This window comes from Anser cygnoides, chromosome 12 (assembly GCF_040182565.1).
Source record: "Anser cygnoides isolate HZ-2024a breed goose chromosome 12, Taihu_goose_T2T_genome, whole genome shotgun sequence".
NCBI lineage: Eukaryota > Metazoa > Chordata > Aves > Anseriformes > Anatidae > Anser > Anser cygnoides.
The window spans coordinates 8,608,912-8,628,276 of NC_089884.1; the positions used below are offsets into that span (position 1 = coordinate 8,608,912).

The 19,365-nt window shown below is 34.3% G+C and overlaps 1 long non-coding RNA gene across 8 annotated transcripts in view; it reads left to right on the forward strand.

The window, feature by feature from the left end:
* LOC106033253 (uncharacterized) overlaps positions 1–19,365 on the forward strand; it is a 416,430-nt gene that overhangs the window by 295,231 nt on the left and 101,834 nt on the right. For 7 of the 8 annotated variants that reach the window (XR_010834383.1, XR_010834379.1, XR_010834380.1 and 4 more), the window contains 3 exons: positions 773–872; positions 2,748–2,796; positions 2,893–3,012. This is a non-coding gene — a long non-coding RNA (uncharacterized lncRNA). The remainder of the gene's footprint in view (positions 1–772; positions 873–2,747; positions 2,797–2,892; positions 3,013–19,365) is intronic. The other variant, XR_010834384.1, reaches the window with a different exon arrangement.

Consider the following 19,365-nt stretch of genomic DNA (forward strand, 5'->3'; position numbering starts at 1 on the left):
CCACAATCAACTCATTTCAAAGTAGGTACAGTAGCCACATCATAGTTATAAACACTAGTTGGGGAGGACAAAGTAGCTGCAACAGCAAGACTGAGTAGTTTAGATTTTCCTATCTGGCGCTCACTCACTCCTCTTCAATACAACTTGTTAGCTGATTTACCTGCTAATATGCTATTTTAAATCCCTTGTTACATCTTCTATGAAAGATCCAAAATAACTAACTCCAGGCTATGTGTTTCATTCTCTGGAATTACCAGTTTGTATGGATCTAGTCTCTTGTTTAATGCTCATCTCCTCCTCATAACTCTCTGTAGGATTTCAGGACTCTGTACATTACTAGTCAGTCTTTTTTCCAGGCAAAATACTAATATCTTCATTATCTGCTTAGTTTGTAACATTTCTTGATTCATAAGATGTTACTGAATTGTGATAATTTACAAGCATATATCTAAGTAATTGTATCTTTGAACTAAAAAGTCAGAAGTAGAACATACATGTGCATACCTCAGCTGAAGAAATTAATTTGTAGGGCATAACAAAAATTTTGTCTTGTGAATATTGGAAATGTTTTTCAGAATATATGCTTACAGTTATTATGAAGTGTGCATATCTCTGACAATGGGTAAATTAAGGTAATTATTCTTTCAGTTGTCACCAGTACTGAGAGAGTGCTGATCTACATTGTTTTCTACACAGCGTTGGTGCTATTATAGTGATCATGGCTTTAAACACTAGTCAAGGAGGACAAACAATAACAATATCATTTTCACAGCACCGTGTCTGCAGAGCTTGGAAAATATAGTGTGGAAATGGACGTCAGCATAGATAAACTCCATGGCTGCTGATTTTCCTTCTCTTCAGTATATTTGAAGGTAATATTTTCTGACATTTATTATATCAGTAGACAGGAAAAAATGGCAGAGAGGAAACAAAGACTGATTGATTGAAGAACAAAATTTTGACCATTCTCAGTGACTCTTAAATGAGAAAAGCCCCTGTTTGGAATACACACTGTTTGCCCATTGTAGAAGCCGTAGAAAAGAGGTAAAATTAAATCCAACTCTATAGAAGAGGTAGAAGCAGAAGAGTGCTTACATTCTCTGCAGCATTTAAACAGGATTTCAGCTCCTGCACTTCCTGGAGCCAAGAGGAATGTCATCTGCCTACTACTGCTGTATGGGAATCAAGAAAGATTGTCAGATGCATTGTAAGGTCGTCTCCAAATAGGCATAGAACCTTCACTGTGAAGTGGACAGGTGGATGGGGATTTATTTTTGAAGGATGAAGAATTCTTTCTAGCATAGCCAGTACTGGGAATATTTATCACATACAGCAAGAATATAGGGATGCAAAAAGTTCTACCTTTGTGGTTCCCACCTCTCCCTTTTTATTTTTAAGGGAAGGACTTGGTAAGTAATCATTCCAAACTTGCTGGGGGCCATAATGTGTTCATCTAAGGTATTGGAAAAACATGCATAAGTAGATTAAAATCAGATGCCAAGATAGGCTGAAATTGGATGGCTGCAGTTGTTCCCAGCCCAGCTGCCTGCCTTACTCTCCTGAAGAATGACCAGTTTCCCTCATCATATGGGTGTGAGATTATTTAGGGTGGATTTTAGTGTTTCATGTTAAAAAGGTAAGTAGAAAGGAGTGTTACAGTTACCATTACAGAATTTGTCAGTGTCAGTATACCTTTTAGTTTGGGGTTTTAAAGTTAAGGGAGGGAAAAGATGGGAAAAAACTTGCCTAAAAGTTCATTCCAAGTTAGGTGAAAGATATCCCGAGAATATCCCAGGTTGGAAGGAACCCACAGGTATGATTGAGTGCAACTCCCGGTTCCACACAGGACTACCTGAAAACTAAATTTTTGTTTGAGAGCATTGTCCAGATGGTTCTTGAACTCCAGCATGGTTGGTGCTGTGACCACTTCCCAGAAGAGCCTGTTCCAGTGCCCAATGACCCTCTCAGTGCAGAACCTTTTCCTAACACCCTTGCCTGACCCTCCCCTGTCCCAGCTCCATGCCGTTTCTTTGGCTCCTGTCGCTGTCCCCAGAGAGCAGAGCTCAGCGCCTGCCCCTCTGCTCCCCTCGTGAGGAAGCTGCAGGCCACCATGAGGCCTCCCCTCAAGTCTCCTCTGCTCCGGGCTGAACAAACCAAGGGACCTCAGAGGTGGGAAGACGTTCCACATGTGCAAGATTTCTCAGGAAAAACAAGCAACCATATCATAATTTCAGTTTGTTATTTGAGGAAACAGAGGCCATATTAGTTCCCCAGTGATGAATAATGAATAAGAAATCAGACTCACACAGGTGTTTTTCCAAGAGTGGTTCAGGAACAGGAAGGAAGGATCCTTTCAAATAAGCTGGTAGTCACTGTTCTACTTACATCCATGATGAGAATGTTTGTAAAGATGCTTGTTTCACAGGAGTATTTTCTGGGGCCTTCCTTTATTGTGTACAAGAAAGGTTCACGGGGTATTTCCCAAGGGTGCCTTTAGTATCCTGCACAAGGTGGATAGAGAGTAAAACAGATTCACTTCTGCAAATTAGGGAAAGATGGGTGAATTGTGATCTCTCTGTGCTGAATCACTTCACTGGCAGTCATTATCAGCAACATAAAGGTATATAATTAGCAAATGACCATTTTGTTCACTGGAACGCTAGAAGCTAGTATTTAACATAGCTTCAATTACATAAAGCTAGCAAAATTTTGTATTACCAATAACTTTTAATTTTTTTTTCTTTCAGACTGAGTGTCTGAGTGTGAAAAAACTAGTACAACAGTTTTCACTTCTAGGTAAATTGTAGTTGATATTTATTCATTAATTTATTTTGGAAGACTGTTATTAGGCATAAAATATTTACTCCTACTATACTATTTTATTTCTTCAAGAAAGCTCAGGCAGCCTCATGAAGAAAGCATTTTGTTTTCAACATGATTTTCCCGGTTTGTTAACTAACACGGAGAAAAAAGTAAGCCGTGATCGACTTTGAAAGAGTTCAACTTTAACTTGTAAGTAGTTCACAAAATTCTATATCAGTAAATACTTGTTATTGCTCAAGTAAGATTTTGCTAGAGTAAAAGCAAATATTTTTATTCATGTGAGCATCTACTAACAGACTGTGGTGATTTGTTAAAGTCAAGTAAGCAAAAGGAACACCTGGAGGAAGACAGTAATGAGGTTTGCATAGAAAACAAATATGATCTAGTTTTGGTCCCTCATATAGTCCTGCATCTGTGCTTCTTTCTTTTATTGAACGTTTTGTATTTTCTGGATGAGTTATTACCCTTGTAATTGATAGGCCGGTTAGTTGCCAATAATCTTGGAACTAACTAGTTGCATTAGGCTGCTGCTGTTGTGTTTGGCCAAAGATCCTGATGTTTGTTCCAGGAGGGCTCTCTATTACTCTAAGGGAAAATGGCAGATACACAACTCCTTTTTATTTATTTATTGTTGTTATTTTTTTGGCAAGGCATAAAGGTGTATGGATAGAGGAGGCAGTGAAAACTTTCTTTGAAAAGATTAAAAAACCAAATATTGGCTTCATGTTTCTTACACTTAAAAAAAACAAACAAACAAACAAAAAACACTCTTATACTTACCTCATTATTGAATTTACATATCAACCAATAAAGGGAGAATGTATCAGAAATTGTTTGACTGTGCTGTAGTACATTCTTATTTTTATCCTTGTTATTTGTGTTGGCTTTTTGGTTGGCTTTTTTCCATGACTATATTCTTGCAGTAGATATAGGCTTGTAAACTGCTTTAATCTTTCCTTCAGGAATAATTTAATCTTGGGGAATATGTTCTCTAACATCTTTCATGACTTTTTAATGTTCTTGGTCAGCCCATGAAATAGAGTTGGCATTTAGAAGATCTTTAAGTTGTTAATTATTGTGTTTCCAGATCCTCTGTGAATGTAATTTGTATAATATATCACATACCATAAAAAAGGCAGAAAACTTATTGTCAAATTAGAACTTTTAATATACCAGTAAATTTTGATGACAATGTTGTAAAAAGAAAAACTTTCCTTTGCAATAGCTTTTCACATGTGCCTTACTGAGCTGCTTATGGTACAGCTTCAAAAAGAGTAATGATATGTATCAGCTATAAGTAGCCTAGAGTAATCCTTAATAAAGCCTTAATAAAGTGTTCTTTGAACTACTGTATCTTGACTGTTTGTAATCATGTTCTGTGCACAAAAAAAGTAACAAACATTCAAAATATTTATGACAATATGCTATGTTCCTGGATGTTCAAACAGTATCACATCCTGGGGAATGCCGATTGGTTTTGTTCTTTGTGGGTTTTGTTTGTTCGTTTTTAGTTTTTAGGCTTTGTTTTTATTTTTCTAATTAAGAAACATTATCTTTCAGATTTAGTATAGTTTTATACAGTTACAATATTAATTAGTCTGTCACTGGAAAAAAAAAAAAAGAGCTTAAATACTATAATGTATACCTGTAATCAAAAGGAATAGGCATACCTACAGATCTGCTCTTTTGTATGGCTATAAAGTACTTCAGTCTTCAAATTGTTATGGATCCAATACCTTTCTTTGAAAGGTGAAAGCTATTGATCTGGATCACAGGAAGATTTTGATTTTTGGAACTGGAGTAATCTTGTGTCACTGAAGATGTTCATAAAGTAGGTGTCACTTGAGAAATAGATGTCATTTGAACTAGTCCTTTAGGCTGCCTTTATAGTTGAAAAGCAGGGACTCTTTGTCTTATCCTAAGATACTCACTTCAGGATGACATGAATCATGCTGTAGAGGGTACCTATTTTTCTTCTTTGACTCTACATCAGTTGAGAAGACTGGCAGAGCTATAGGTGTGTATATCTTGACAGTTAAATCTCAGCTGTAGTGTTTTGGTAGTTTATAGAACTAAACTTTTCTATTTTACCTGCCTGTGAAATTGGTTTCGTGTGAAGACTAAAATCTCTCAGAAAATAAAGTTATCTCGTTTTTCTAGTCCAGAGTTACCCCAGCCCTCTGGCAGCCTGATCTATCTGTGGTCTAATAGGAGCACAGAGGGAACAGAACAGGGAATATGGTATTTCAGAAAGGAAACTAGCTTTCTTGTGACTGTATTGATCACAGTTGCAAAATATCAGCTCACTGAAGAGGTTTTGCAAGAATGGGAAGACAAGATACAACCCAAGTAAAAGAACAGGAGACCTAGACCTGAAGAGTTACATCCAGTTATAATAAGCCTAGGAACCTCAATGGAAGAACTATGTCTGAACTTGCATATATAGAGTAGAATTAAAAAATGAAATGGCTAATGTCTGCTCATGATTTTACATCCTCAAAGCGCTCATTGGGGTGTTAGAACCTCGTCTAAAAATGACTGCAGCGGCTCTGTTTCACAACCTTGGATTATCTGAGTAACACCAAGGCACTGTAATTGCAACTCTTTAAATTTTCAACACTATGATTTGTTTTAGTTAGGGCTCTCTTTTGAGTACTTAAGTCTTGCATATACATTTTTAATTTCAATTGCTTCATTGAATTGTATTATATACCTACTAAAAATGCAATATAACAAACTATCACAGTTTTGTGCATAAGTTACAGATGCACAAAATGTAATTACACATTATCTAGCATTTTCTTGTGCTATAAAATTACTGAACTTGGAGAAAAGTGTTAACAGCAACAAAAAGAAATTTTATGGGGATTTTAACTTTCTGTGTACATGCTTTATTTGTTTCTAATAGCTGTAAGTTAATCGCTATTAAATACTGATGTTCTAATACTGAGTTTTAGCTTGGAATAAATATAAAATAATTTATCCTTAGATGGAGCTCCGATATTTGTACTCAAAGTAAACAATGTGCTTCTTGGTGGAAGAGAGGCTAAAATTTGTACAGAACTGTAAAGTTTAAAACCTCTTCCAAAATATTGTTGTTATAAACATTGGTCTTCAGCCCAAGTCAAACATTAGGTAGTTGTTATTGCAGACTGGTTGTAGAAAACAAACTACACAGTTTCGGTTTATACAGGATATGCAGCACTTTTCTTTGAAACACTTATTTTCATTTCCTCTTGGATATAATACCATAACTACAAGATGCGCTTGATCCAACATGTTAACTCCTTAAACAGCCAAAGAAGAAATGCAAATTAAGATATAACTTTAACGTAAGTAATTTATTAATTTATAATTGCAGATTGTTTGTAGCAGTATAAAAATAAAGACTGTTCAGGTTATGCATTTACTGTATACTGCCTGATATTTAAGACATTTTATTCTTAAAGTCAGGAATTCTGACCTCGCCTTGGGAGTAAGACAATGCAGTTTTTCTTCTATTTTTATGTGTGAAATAAACAGTGTGGCTTGAATATGAAGAGATCTAAAATTTATTTTAAACGTAGCTATATGCAGCTTCAAGTAATTTTTTTTTTTTTTAATCCTAGATCTGGTCAATAATAAATGAGTTTTAGAATTTAAATCAAGACACAGTGGATTTCTCATGGTACATTATTGATAAAGCACACTTATTGTAACAACATTTTCCAAGGGAAAATACATTATTTGCTGGTGATGTTATTGTAAACTCTTACATAAGGCTCTATTAAGCTTTTCAAAATATTTTTTTGTACATTGGAGGAAGTTTTATAAAGAGCCTCTAAAATAATTAGATGATATAATGTAAATCATTACCTTAATGAATAAAATACTATTCTTAGAGTAAGTCTTCAAATTCACTTTTCTGTATTGCTCAAAAATATGTGATGATAATGATGTATTTCTGAATATTACAAATATTTCAATTAAATTTTAGAAAATTTTCCTTCTTTTCTAGTAGCTTATTGAAAAAATATATACAGGAAATAAGAACTGCTAGCTAGAAAAACATAAAGGAATTTCTTGTAATTTCCCAACATTCCACCATAATTGATAATTCTGAGATATTTTAATCTACTGGGGTGGGATTGTTCTGCACTGCTCAGGTCAACTTGTCTTCTGATTTCTACTACTATTGAAATTCAAAAGTAGTTTCAAAACTCCACCCTAGATGTATGAATATTAGCAGATGTATGTTCTTGTGGGGATCCCATATTCTTATAACCTGTACCACTTCTATTTCGAAATATTACAGTCCATCTGCTCACTTGCAGATAATTTCCACTTGTAATTTGTCCAAGGGAATGTGTTAATACATATTTCATGAATAGTGTAATAATCTTGATCTATCCATACTGCTTGAGCTTTGACAAGGATGGTGTGACCTTGAGTTTAGAGGATAGTACCAAAAACTGAAGTGGTACCGTCTAAGCAAGTACTTCTATAAAGATAGTTCGGGCTAGCACCAAAAACTAAAGTGGTACCATCTAAGCAAGTAAATACGTCTAAGTACTAAGTAGTGCTCAGATGCTCTCCTGGGTGTTTTAACCTTTTCATCTTAAACCACTTTTTGCTTAAGAATATATATGTATCTCTGTGTGTATGTATTTAAGTATACATACTAATGTTTTGGGGGACATATAGTTCAGTACACAGTCTTTCAGGAAGGAAGTATTCAGGTTTACTAAGTTTTAACAAAATGCTACTCTAGGAGTAGTTATTCACTGTTAACAGTGTGTTTTATATTTTATCTTGGCTTGCATAATGCTGACAATTTAAGCTCTTAACTGAGGGTACAGTTTAAAACTGGAAGTTCGTATCTTTGGGAGAAAATCAAGAACAAGATGCAAATATATTAATTTGAATGTACCTGTTCCTTGAAGGTTGTTAAGTGAACTGGAAAAGTCTAAAATTAGAAAAGAAGAAAAGGATGAACCAAGACATGTTTGCTCCCCTTAACCAGTCTGAAATCAGGGAAGACAACTAGCATTTCATACCCAGTTCAGGAAAAAAAAAACAAACAGATATTTAATTATGTAATGACAGGCTGTGGAAACTGGGATTCACAATTCTGATTCTGCATAAATTTATGTAAATGAGATAGCCAAAGAACTGAAGAAAATCATGCAAAACAGTACTTGTGGGTATAGGGTTTTTTTAATAGGCCTTTATTTTCTGCATTTGTGGATAAGCAATTAATCTTTTAAACACCAAGCTTGTTTGGTTGTGCAGCGTGATAACTTGTAGCATACATTTTTCCTGTGTGGCGAATGATAGGCTTATCTGTCTACCTGTGCATGCAGAGAGCTAGAGAAAATCTTAAGGCTGGGTGAGCGGGTGGCTCCATTGAGGGCTCCAATAGAGCTGTCATAATTGATACCAGTTGGATTGTTTTGCCATCCAGATTTTTTCCATGCCTTTTTTTTTTTTAATTGTTTTTCCCTATGGCTTGGATTTTCATACTTATCTGTTACTACAAAATGAACTTAAAAAAAAAAAAATTCATTTTGCTGCTATTGTTCTATTAATTATTCCAGTAATCTGATGCTTCATAGGCAGGTCTGTACATGAAGTAAGGAAAACCACAGGATCTCACTTATTGGCATTAGAACTTTTAAACATTGACAGTAATTTCAGTGTGCTTGAAATGATGTTCCTCGCTTGTTAATTTTAACTGGAGCTTTTTTTAACAACTTGTTTATACTGATAGATGTTTTAATTCTTTATGGCTGTATATGTGAGGAATATGGCTAGCAAGAAGAAGAAACGTTTTCAGTATTAATCATTTTTTTCAGTATTGGTCAAAATCACAAGTATTTTCAAGAAATGTCATGTTTTTAAGTTATGAACTTATATTTAAAATCCTCTTACTTACGTAAGTGCAACCTTACTGAAGTAAATGGGAATGTTTCCAACTAGCTGGAACTACAGCAAAAGCTGCATTTCTTATCTAAATAGATAAATCTGTGACTGTTAATATCAAATCATATGTAATTATATTTACAAGAATAATAGGACATGGATGGATGGTTAGCAGAGCCTAATAAGTGCATTAGATTTCAGCATGTTTGGTGATGGTTGCAATGTTAATTAACAGCATTAGAAAGGGAATTTTTTGCTACTTGGGAAGTCTTCCTGACATGAAGAAGGAAGTTGATTTCAGCCCTGCATCATTAATCATATCTGCCTACAGCTAAGAAAGTGTCACCTGTGTATATTTTGCTTTCTGCTGTGTGTTGCTGATGAAGATACTGACATACAAAACAGAAGTAATTGGATTTGTGCTAGAAGGCAAAGGCAAAAGTAAAAAGCAGTGAATTGGAATGTGCTTTGTGACTGACCTTTGTGAAGAATGCCTTAGGCACCTCCATGTGGTGTCTGTCATTATTAATGGTGACTGTAGATTCAAGTTTGTTTAAACAGTCATACACATGAATTGTTTTTGCATGCATCTTATCTGCGATAGATCCTACACACAATCTTTGCACGATGGCAAGGAGCAATAGCCTGCAGGTTTAGAGAATTATCCAAGGGGACCTTTGGCCTCTGTATTCATCATTGCTGTTGTATTTCTTGGAGGTGGAAAATAAAGAAACTTCTTAATGTACTGTCCCATGAGTAGGCAATGAACAAGATTAAGTCTTCCCACATGAGGGAGTGCACTAGACATTAGCTATTTCTTAGGTTGTGTTTGGGATTGTTCCATAACAAAACAAAGCTGGCCTAGGAACTGGCTTCCCTGGGAGATGGTCCATGGACAACTCACAGTCTGTATTGCTTTCATAAACCTAGTACAGTTTAAATAAAATAGATGTTAAGATTTTGAATAACAACTAAAACTAGAGTTTATGGTAACATCTGCTGTAGTAAAAGTGTGGGAAAACACATTCACATCCATCCTACTGCATCGAGTACCAAATAAATGAGAATAAGTTTATTATAACCTTATATTAGACCTAAAAGCTTCTGCTATGAAGAGAAACTTCTTTTCCTTGATTTAGCTCCTACTAACAGCTCAATGAAACCTCCAAGAACTCTTGGACTCAAACTGTTCTCAGGTTGTTTCCAACAGTACATGAGTATCTGAGGGAAAAAAAAAAAAAATCTAATCTTTCAGTGAATAAATTTAGTTTTTTCAAGGAATGTCATTGTAAGGCCATTTGTTTTTGTAATGACTCTGATGTCTTTGTCAGCCAAAATTGTGGTAGTGTCTTATAAGCATATTAAGCTCTTTTTATGAGAGAAGGGTGGAGTAGCAAATTCAAGGAAACTTGTACACTGAAGAAATTGAATGTTTTGGTGGGATAAGTAGTCCTGACAAAAACGAACAGAAGAAAACACTGACTGTCTGTATACTTACCATCTTGCAATAAGAGTAATGGATGATAATTAAGTGACAGTCAAGATGGGGGGCATTTGTTTGCTTTTCAGATTAAGAAGAAAAAACTTAAATTATATGATCAAAACTTTTACTAGTCATTTTATGTCCAAACATTTGAGCATCATGTTCTGAGCTCACTGGGAAATGTGGGTGTAAAGGAGATCTCGGTACTTAGAAAACCTGTGATGTGCCTGGTGCTGTGTGGGAAGTCTGTGGTTACTTACACTTTCTTTAGAAGTTCAGACAAATATTTATTGCATAGAATTCCTTCTGTATTCTTACAGTTATGACAAGAGTAGTATTGTTGAACTGAATTTCATCACAGATAGCATTATTTCTGCCAAAACACAAAAGCTGTGATTTAGAAATGGCAAGGCCTTCTCTTGCTTTTCAATATTAGGTAATATTTAATAAATCTTTTCAAGTAAAAATGAAGTATTGACTAGACAAGTATATGTTTAGGCATGGAAGGTCACACTATGGACAGAAATTTATAAGAATAACTTTTTTATGAGTAGGAACTTGAAGAAAATGGGGGGGGGGGGGGGGGGAAGGGAAGAATATGTAAACACACACAGCTATGTGCACAGCAAAATGCATCATTTTGTAGGTGCCTAAAGACAAATCCCAACAGGAAAAGTTGCAGGCTCTCTTTCTTAAAAATCAAACATTGTTAAATATGTGGTGTGGTCGATTAGTGCGATGTAGTTGGCCAGACCTCAGTGGAATAAGAGTCAGCTTTTCAGCAAACAGAAGAATGAGACAGAGGTTATTATTTACTGGTGAAAGCAATGCCTGTTGGTTTAGACAGATAAACAAAAGTTAGAAGGACTGCTAATAACCAAAGGAGCAAATGTAATTTAGGCTTTGGAAAAATAAATAAATAATAAATCAGGAAATTGTTTTAAAAGCACATCTGGTAACAGAATATCTAAGTAGTTTAAACTGTTTAATTCTCAAATGTGCAGAATAGATGTCTAATCTCTTTCTCTCTTTGCCACAGTTTTATAAGATTTTGCACAAACCTTTTCTGGGTCTTTAAATGCATCTCCATTAGTGAATGCTACAACATTTTTGGCAGGAGAAAAGTAAATCTCTTTAACAAAGTTTACCAAACTGGGGGCAGTGGTTGTTATCTTGCAGGACATAATTGTCAGAACAGTGGTTAGAGGCTAAGGGTTGCTTTGATCTTCCTCCCTCCCTCCCTCCCTCCCTCCCTCCCTCCCTCTCTTTCTCGGCAACTATGCTTATAGTAAATATTTTCATTTAAAATTATGAGTTGCATATACCTCAATGTGATACATGCTGTTAAATCTAATAAGTGTAATTTTACTGGGTAGTTTCAAGAGAGAATGGTAAATGAGAGTTAAAAAAAAAAAATCTGTTCTAGAAATTTTACATTTCTTGTTCAGGTTATTAAAAAAAGCAACAGGCACTGAAAGTGAAGTAAGCATTGCATATATTTTTTAGTGCATCAGATAATTCAGACTAAGGTACTATTAAACCTTATTTGTGGTTTTTAGAGTTTTATTATTATCATTTTTCAACTTTTCCTTCACCCTTACACTCTGGGAGAGCTTCTACATACGCACACAATAATTTGCAGCATTATTTCATACATCTCTTTGAATTTATTCACAAAATGAAGTACAGTCATTTGTGAGAATAAAAATGATTGCTATAAAAATGTTGTAGTTCTTTCTGTGCTTATGCCAAAGAAGCTGTTTAGTGTGCTTTTAAAGTAGAATTTGTTTAGCAAGTAAAAATTATTCTAATTTTTTTAAAATAATGCCTATATTAGCATGTTTTGTGTGTGCTATGACAGAACTATAGACAACCATAATAACGTTTCTTTGGGGCTCAGCTTTTGTTTTTACATTGACAATTTTTAACTGTGGAACCAATACACTTTTAGTGTTCCTGTAGCTTTGTTAAGCAGGTGCAATGTCCAATGGGTATTGAAATGAAGTAGTCAATAATAATAGAGACATTCCTTTTTTTTTGTCACACCTTACATTTCTCATTAGTATTCTACTAGTAGCTCTGTGAATGATTCGAGCTCCACATCCAAATTCCAGTCATTCTTTATGGTTAATTTTGAGTAATCTGGCAGGTAAATTTCAGTTATATAACTTGTAGTGAGAAAATAGAGGAATTATTCCATCTATAAATCAACTCTGTAGAGAATGACCCAGTAATTGTACTTGTCTAACACTAAAGATCTGGTAGATTCTTCTAAATTCGTTTGTTTGTTTGTGTTTGTTTTTTTTCAGTCAGTGAAAAAGTCAGTTTCACTACTTGTTCAGAGGAGCAACCATTTCTACTGATGTTGTAAAAGAAATGTAATTTTTTCTATACTGGATGAATATATTTAAGTTCAAGTCTAGTGACCATAGTCACCCTTAACTTATTTATTCTGTTAGGTAACACCATAAGGTGTAATAAGTGAAGCTAAGTCAAGCATTTCTGTATATATCATTGGTCTTTTTATTTCCCATAGGAAAAGGGAAAACTTTCTGGCAAGTGTTCTCAAAAGGGAAACTAAGCACTCTCTTGGTGATGTGTACAGCTTATTTTGAATAACATGGTATTCTGTTTATTTGTAAACCTGCTGCAAACATTTTTTAAAGAAAATTGTGGGTATTCAAATATTTTAAGATATATTCGTGGCAGTTTTCATCTCCGTAGCTGACAAAGTATGCAATGATCCATGATATTTTTACCGTAGGTCTACATATGCCTATTTAGATGCTTTTATTTTATTGCAATGTCAGACTGCTTTTCTGTATCTTCGTCATCAGGGACTTCCTTGAGAAAAATGAAACTTATGAAGGTAGCATTTAATTCAAAATTTAACCATGACTGAAATACCTGAGTAACTAAGAGATGATCTTTGAATGTAGCTTGTCATAATGGCTTTTGACTGCTGCTTTTTGTTGTTCTTAAACATTTTGTTTTGCAAAGAAGCAAGTTATAGGGGTTGGTTCTAAATAAAGTATACAGAAGAGTATTTTCCATCTTGTACAACACTGGCTGGATAACAGATTTTGTGCAGAAGAGTCAAAGAAACTTCAAACCCAGATAGAACCTGTGCCTTATTACAATATATTTAAGGATACAGAAGATGTTTATAGATGTTTATATTTATTATCATCTGTATACGGTCAAATTCAGAAATAATTCTGGACTTTCGGGAGAGAGAAAAGCAGGAAAGTAGATACTCTTATTTTTGCTAGTATTTTTGCTACCTTTTGGAAAGTAGAATAAGTGAGATTTTAGAATGAGACACTGAGTCAAACTATTTTGAAAGGGCACAGTATGTTTAAGTTCATTGATTTGCAGATAACCCCATATACAGAAATAAGAGAATGAAAGTATAAGGTTGTTGTAATTTATTTTTTGTGCAGATTATTTAAATACAGATTTTCTTATATTTCTTATTTTCCACTAATAAAAGAATAAAATTCCTTCTACAGGAAAAACATTTTAGATCTGACAAGAGCTCATTCTATCTTTTTTTCTTTTTATCCCTATTTTGACTTAATACTTTTTTTTTTTTTTAACTATCAAATTCAACTTCAGATCATTTGCTGTGCTGCTTACATCCCCTCATAATTCTTCCTGTGTAGATTCTTATTGTCTAGGCTTAGATTTAAAGAGAAACTTAAATAAAAGAACTTCGGATGGAAAAAGGTCTTTACCTAGTCAAACTATGTGCTATGACAGGAAAGAGTCCTAATACTTTTTTCCTTGGTTTGACTTATACTTCTAAGTATTCCTTATTCCACAGAATAAATCAAGGATGGAACAGTACTACAACAGATTTTCTTTAGCAGTTGTTTCTCACACATTTAACCCAAAAGTTCATCTGAACTGTTTTTTCAAAGGCTTATCTATCAGCACAATAGTAATGGATAACTTCAAGGTTAAAACAAGGAGGAAGTCTTTTGTTTTAAATTTTAATATTCATCAAAGTGGAGAACTAATGACACTGAAGACATATATAATGCAGAGAGAAATTGGAAAAGCTTCCTTGCACATATCCATTAATGCACTACTTTATGGCTGCGGAAGAAATTTATCACAGAAACATTTCTAAAGAGGCAAAAATCTTCACCATCCTTTTATTCTTGTTTCAAATACTTGCTCTTTATCTCAATAAATAATCATCCCTGGCAGTTTTTATAGGGTGGATCAACGTGATTAACACATTAATAGTCTTAGAATGATTACAAATAACACAGAGTGAATACTGCAAGATATTATTTTTTACGTGTCTATTCAGATTGTCTAAGGAATTTCTTTGGCTGTTCTTAAAATTCATTTGCATTGGGCTTATATAGACTTTTAAGCAAGCAAGGATACAGGCCAAGAATGTTTGCATGAATAGCAATTTTAGGTAAACACTGAGAATAGAAATGAAATGTGAATTATAAGTTGTAGTGAACAGAAGGGAAAATAAGATATCCTCAGCAGAAACAAGATTATAATTGAAACAGAGATAGAAATATAATATGAACAAATGCTTAATCAAATAAGCTCACATTTGTAATGTCAGATGTCAAATACATAAAAAGGACTCTGTAAGGGAAGACCACAAATTGTAAAACAGAGAGAAAAATTAGAGAATACTGCGCTCTCATCATGAGTATTCTTCTAGTGTGGTGAAATTTGTAACGTAGACTTTCTTTAAAAGTAATTTCTTTGGGAATACTTATGAGAGAAGGAAACAGTAAAAACAAATGTTTGTAGACTTGTGTGCATTCAAAACAACCTTTTGGGGGGTAAGTGCTCAAATTAATTTTCTACTTACATTCACTCATATTTGTTTTGTGCTTAGTTTTTGCCAAATACCATAAAATCACTGTTTCTGGAGACAAAAAAAAAAATAAAATCATACTTCAGGTAATTGAAGATAATTTTTTTTTTAATCAGTCATACCTATAGCATGGTGTGATTCCATCAGTATGAAATGATTGCTTTCAGTTGGCGCCATTCAAGAATAGGAAGTCAATCTGAGTGATATTCATTATGCTTTCAATTCGGACTTGAAGCCAAATTTTACAGGATTGTACCTTGGGTACTTGTGTGTGTCACCTTGTCAGAAAATAAAAGCAATATAATCATGAAAAGTATAAATGAGAGGCTCATGTTATTTAAATGATCACATTTATCCTGTTAGCTATATAATTTTTCTAATCAATTTACTAAATATAGAAGGTTAAGAATTTTTGAATGAGTATCTTCTTTAGCTAACCATAATGAAAATGAGATTTCCACAGTATGTGCTTTTGTATAAAAAGTATAAAAGTAGAAGCCAGTTACTGACTGTGACAGTGTCTCTTTTTCATTTAATTCTGCTAATGATATGTGATTGCAACACTAGCTGTTTACCTTAAAATTAAAAATAGTCTTGGCCTCAGGTAAGGCTAAGAAAGCAGTTTATTGCTTGTCTCTGTAACTGTCAGTACTGTATTAATTAATGTGCTATGAACTTCTGTATAGAATTTGTCTAATACTAAGAGTTGCCACAGAGTTGAGCATCATCTAAATGATAAATTTATTAATACGAAAGCATAGGAAAAGTTATTTTGCCCAAATTCATTCCTGAATTCTTGCTGCAAAGGCCATCTAAACAGATCATTAATCATAGAATCATAGAATGGTTTTGGATGGAAGGGACTTTAAAGACCACCTGCCACGGGCTGGGACACCTTGCATTAATTAGAACAGGTTGCTCAAAGCTCCATCCAACCTGGCCTTGAACACTGCCAGGGATGGGGCATCCATAACTTCTCTGGAGAACCTGTTCCAGTGCCTCATCACCTTCTGAGTAAAGAATTTATTCCAAATATCCAATATAAACCTACCCTTTTTTGGTTTAAAACCATTCCCCCTTGTCTTGTCACTACACTCCCTGAGAGAGTCCATCCCCAGCTTTCCTATAGGCCCCCTCTAGGTACTGGAACGTCTCCGCAGAGCCTTTTCTTCTCCATGTTGAACAACCCCAACTCCCTCAGCCTTTCTTCACAGGAGAGGTGCTCTAGCCCCCTAATCATATTCATGGCCCTTTTCTGGATTCATTCTAACCTACATTTCTTAATCTTCCACCGTCTTCTAAAACTCCCAAACTGTAAAAGTCTTCCAGAAATGAATTTAGACATGATACGCTACAGATGTACGAGTCCCTAAAGAGGATGTCAAATAAAAATGGAGGAACTGAATATTATGCAACTTTAAGTGTTGATCTGTGCAAAAATCATCTAGTGGAGGGATCTGTTATGGTTTCATAAATTAGTTTAACTGAGGCACAAACTAAGTGATGTACTTGCAGACCTACAGTAAGTTAGCAAAGAATATGAGGAAAGAAACACTTCAGTGTTCAAAAGTCTTTTTAAGACTTTTTATTAAACTGTATTTTATCTTACAAGCTAGAATTGAAAGCAAAGTGTTTCTGTAACACTGTTTTTTATAGATAAAATCTATGGTGTCTATTTGTCTATACACATGCGTATGTATATTATTTTTATTTATATCGTTATATAAATATAAGATGACAGATTCACTTGAAGTACATTAAGTTTATAGCATTTCACATTCTCATTACAATCACTGTCAAAATAATAGGTTCACATTTCTGTTATGTTCTCATTACAACCTTCAGTGAGATATTGGAATTTTAAAGCCTCATATATTCAAAGAATTAAGAGAATATACTATATTGTTGTGACCTTTTCAATATTCTATAAATGGATTGCTGAAAATTTTACTTTTCTTCTTTGTTTACTGCTCTTCTCTTCTTTGCTAATTTTATGGGAGAGGGTTGAAATGGATGACCTTTTCAGTATTTCATGTTTTGATTGGCTAAAAGATGGACCAAACTTGCACTGTACTGTACATTTAACAACACAGTTATATTCTTTCATTAAGTCATATAACGTATATACTTTTTGCAGTTATATGAAACTGAAGTAATATCAGAGGCATTCATAGAATGGTATTTTGTTTCAAAAATGTTTTCACCACTGGTGAAATGAAGATCTGTAATACATAATTTTCAGAAGGTCTAACTTTCTGATATTGTAGGTATTTATGTATGTTTCTGATCAAACCTCTTCTATGTTCATGTGTATATTACTTCTGGATAATACTTTCATTTAGTCATTTAATAGTCTTTTATATATATATATATAATGCTAAAATGAGAATACATATCTCTTACTCAGCAAGGCAGTACTGAGAATAGAAGGGTGATATTTTCTGTTTCAATAATCTTTTAGCGTTAGTGGCTCGGAAACATTTCTGTAAATGCTAAAGGTCTGTTAGCCTTACATCTCTGAAAGAATTGCAGTTAATCTGCTATGTTCTGTTTTGTTTTGTTTTGTTTTATTTTTCTAGTGCTGTGCTCGCTAACTGCTACCTTAGTCCAGACTATTTTTTTTTCAGTGCAAAAAGGAGGAGTGAGAACGGTATTCAGGAGTAGGACACTTTCAGAAAAGGGGCAGAGGGGACGACTTATAACATGTGCCTAGTCTTAAAGGGAAGCAAGGAATATTTCAGTCTAAATTTACATTAGTGATGACAAACTAAGTACACTTTGTGAACTGCTGCTTTTGGTGACCTTTTGTGGTGGCATGGTCTTTTATATAAATATAACTAGTGTAAAATAATGAGGTGTTAATGATATTGGTGTGTTTCACTACCCCAAAAGCCACTACCTCATTTTACTTCTGATTTGTTCCTGGTTTGTAATGCTTGTATACTGGTAAGAGTTGACAGTCCAATCCAATTCAGAAGCATTGAAGCATTACTTTCAAGTAATTGACATGAGAAGTGGAGAGACTAAGGATTTATCGTACCCTTTGGATTCTTTCTTACTGATACCTTATGTGTAAATTATGGCATAGAACCAATAATTTGAAATAATTTTACCATACTAATGCCAGAAGGGTCCTGCCATGCCATCAAGGTGAATTTGGTGCAGCAGCAAGAATGCTATTGAGAAAAGTGGAAAAAACAAACTAAGACTGACACAGCAATGCACTGCCTTTTTTTCTAATGTCTGAGAATAGTCCCAGATTTGCTGAAATTACTGACGTATATGGCTACTGTGTTTAGTTACTAGAAGCAAGGATAATGATAAAAAAGCATGCTGCCATGCCTGGTTGTTATCAATGTCATTCTAAAAGTTTAGCATTTTAGACATGATTTTTAAATGAATTCTACACAATTCTAAACAATTCAAAAGAGATTTTCCTTTTTTTTTTTTTTTTTTTTTTTTTTTTAAGAATAAACCCAGATAACAGAGAATGTTTGTCAGCTACAGAATATATAATTAAAGAACTCAGGGTAACATGTTTGCTTCTTGAAACTTGTTCTTGCCTTGGTTGTAGTCTGTGAGATACAACCTTTCACTCAGTAGCTGTCCGTATCATTCTTAGAGCTGCCATCAGTGCAACTGCCATGTGAAATGCCTCATAATCTTTCTGCCACCCGTCCAGATAGTGTGAGCTTCCAGGCTGCTTCAGACACCATTTATGCATACTCAGGGCAGCATTAGCAGGCTTTGTGTGTGTAAAATGGTAAATTGGGCAATTGGGTAAATTGGGAATGGGCAGCAGTTCTGGGAATCCATCAAGATGAGAGATTTGTAATCTTTCCTGCTGCCAATGGTGAAAACTGTATTTGAACTTTTGAAAGCCATTCTCTGGAGCCAAACTTAGGAGTTCCTTTTTGTTAGAACTTTGATACATTTATTTCTGAGCATCACCTGGGATACACACACATATATACTACAAAAAGTTAAACAAATTCCACATTTTAATACCGATTTTAAAAGACTGTAATTTCATGCATCTTCTTAGTGATTTTTTGAGGGCTTAATTGCTATGTCGTGGTAATGCTTATCAGAAAGCGCTGAAAAGCTTTAATTACTTTGTACTTTGGTTAGTTATGAATGTATGCAAAATTTAACTATTTCCCCAGAAGCAAATAAAGTCCACATTATGTTACATAAAAGTTATGGAATGATTTAGAATAATTAAGCTAAGGGCTGCCTTACTTGGGATTTAACTCATCTAAATGATGCATAAAATTAATCTTAGAAAATTATTTCACATTAA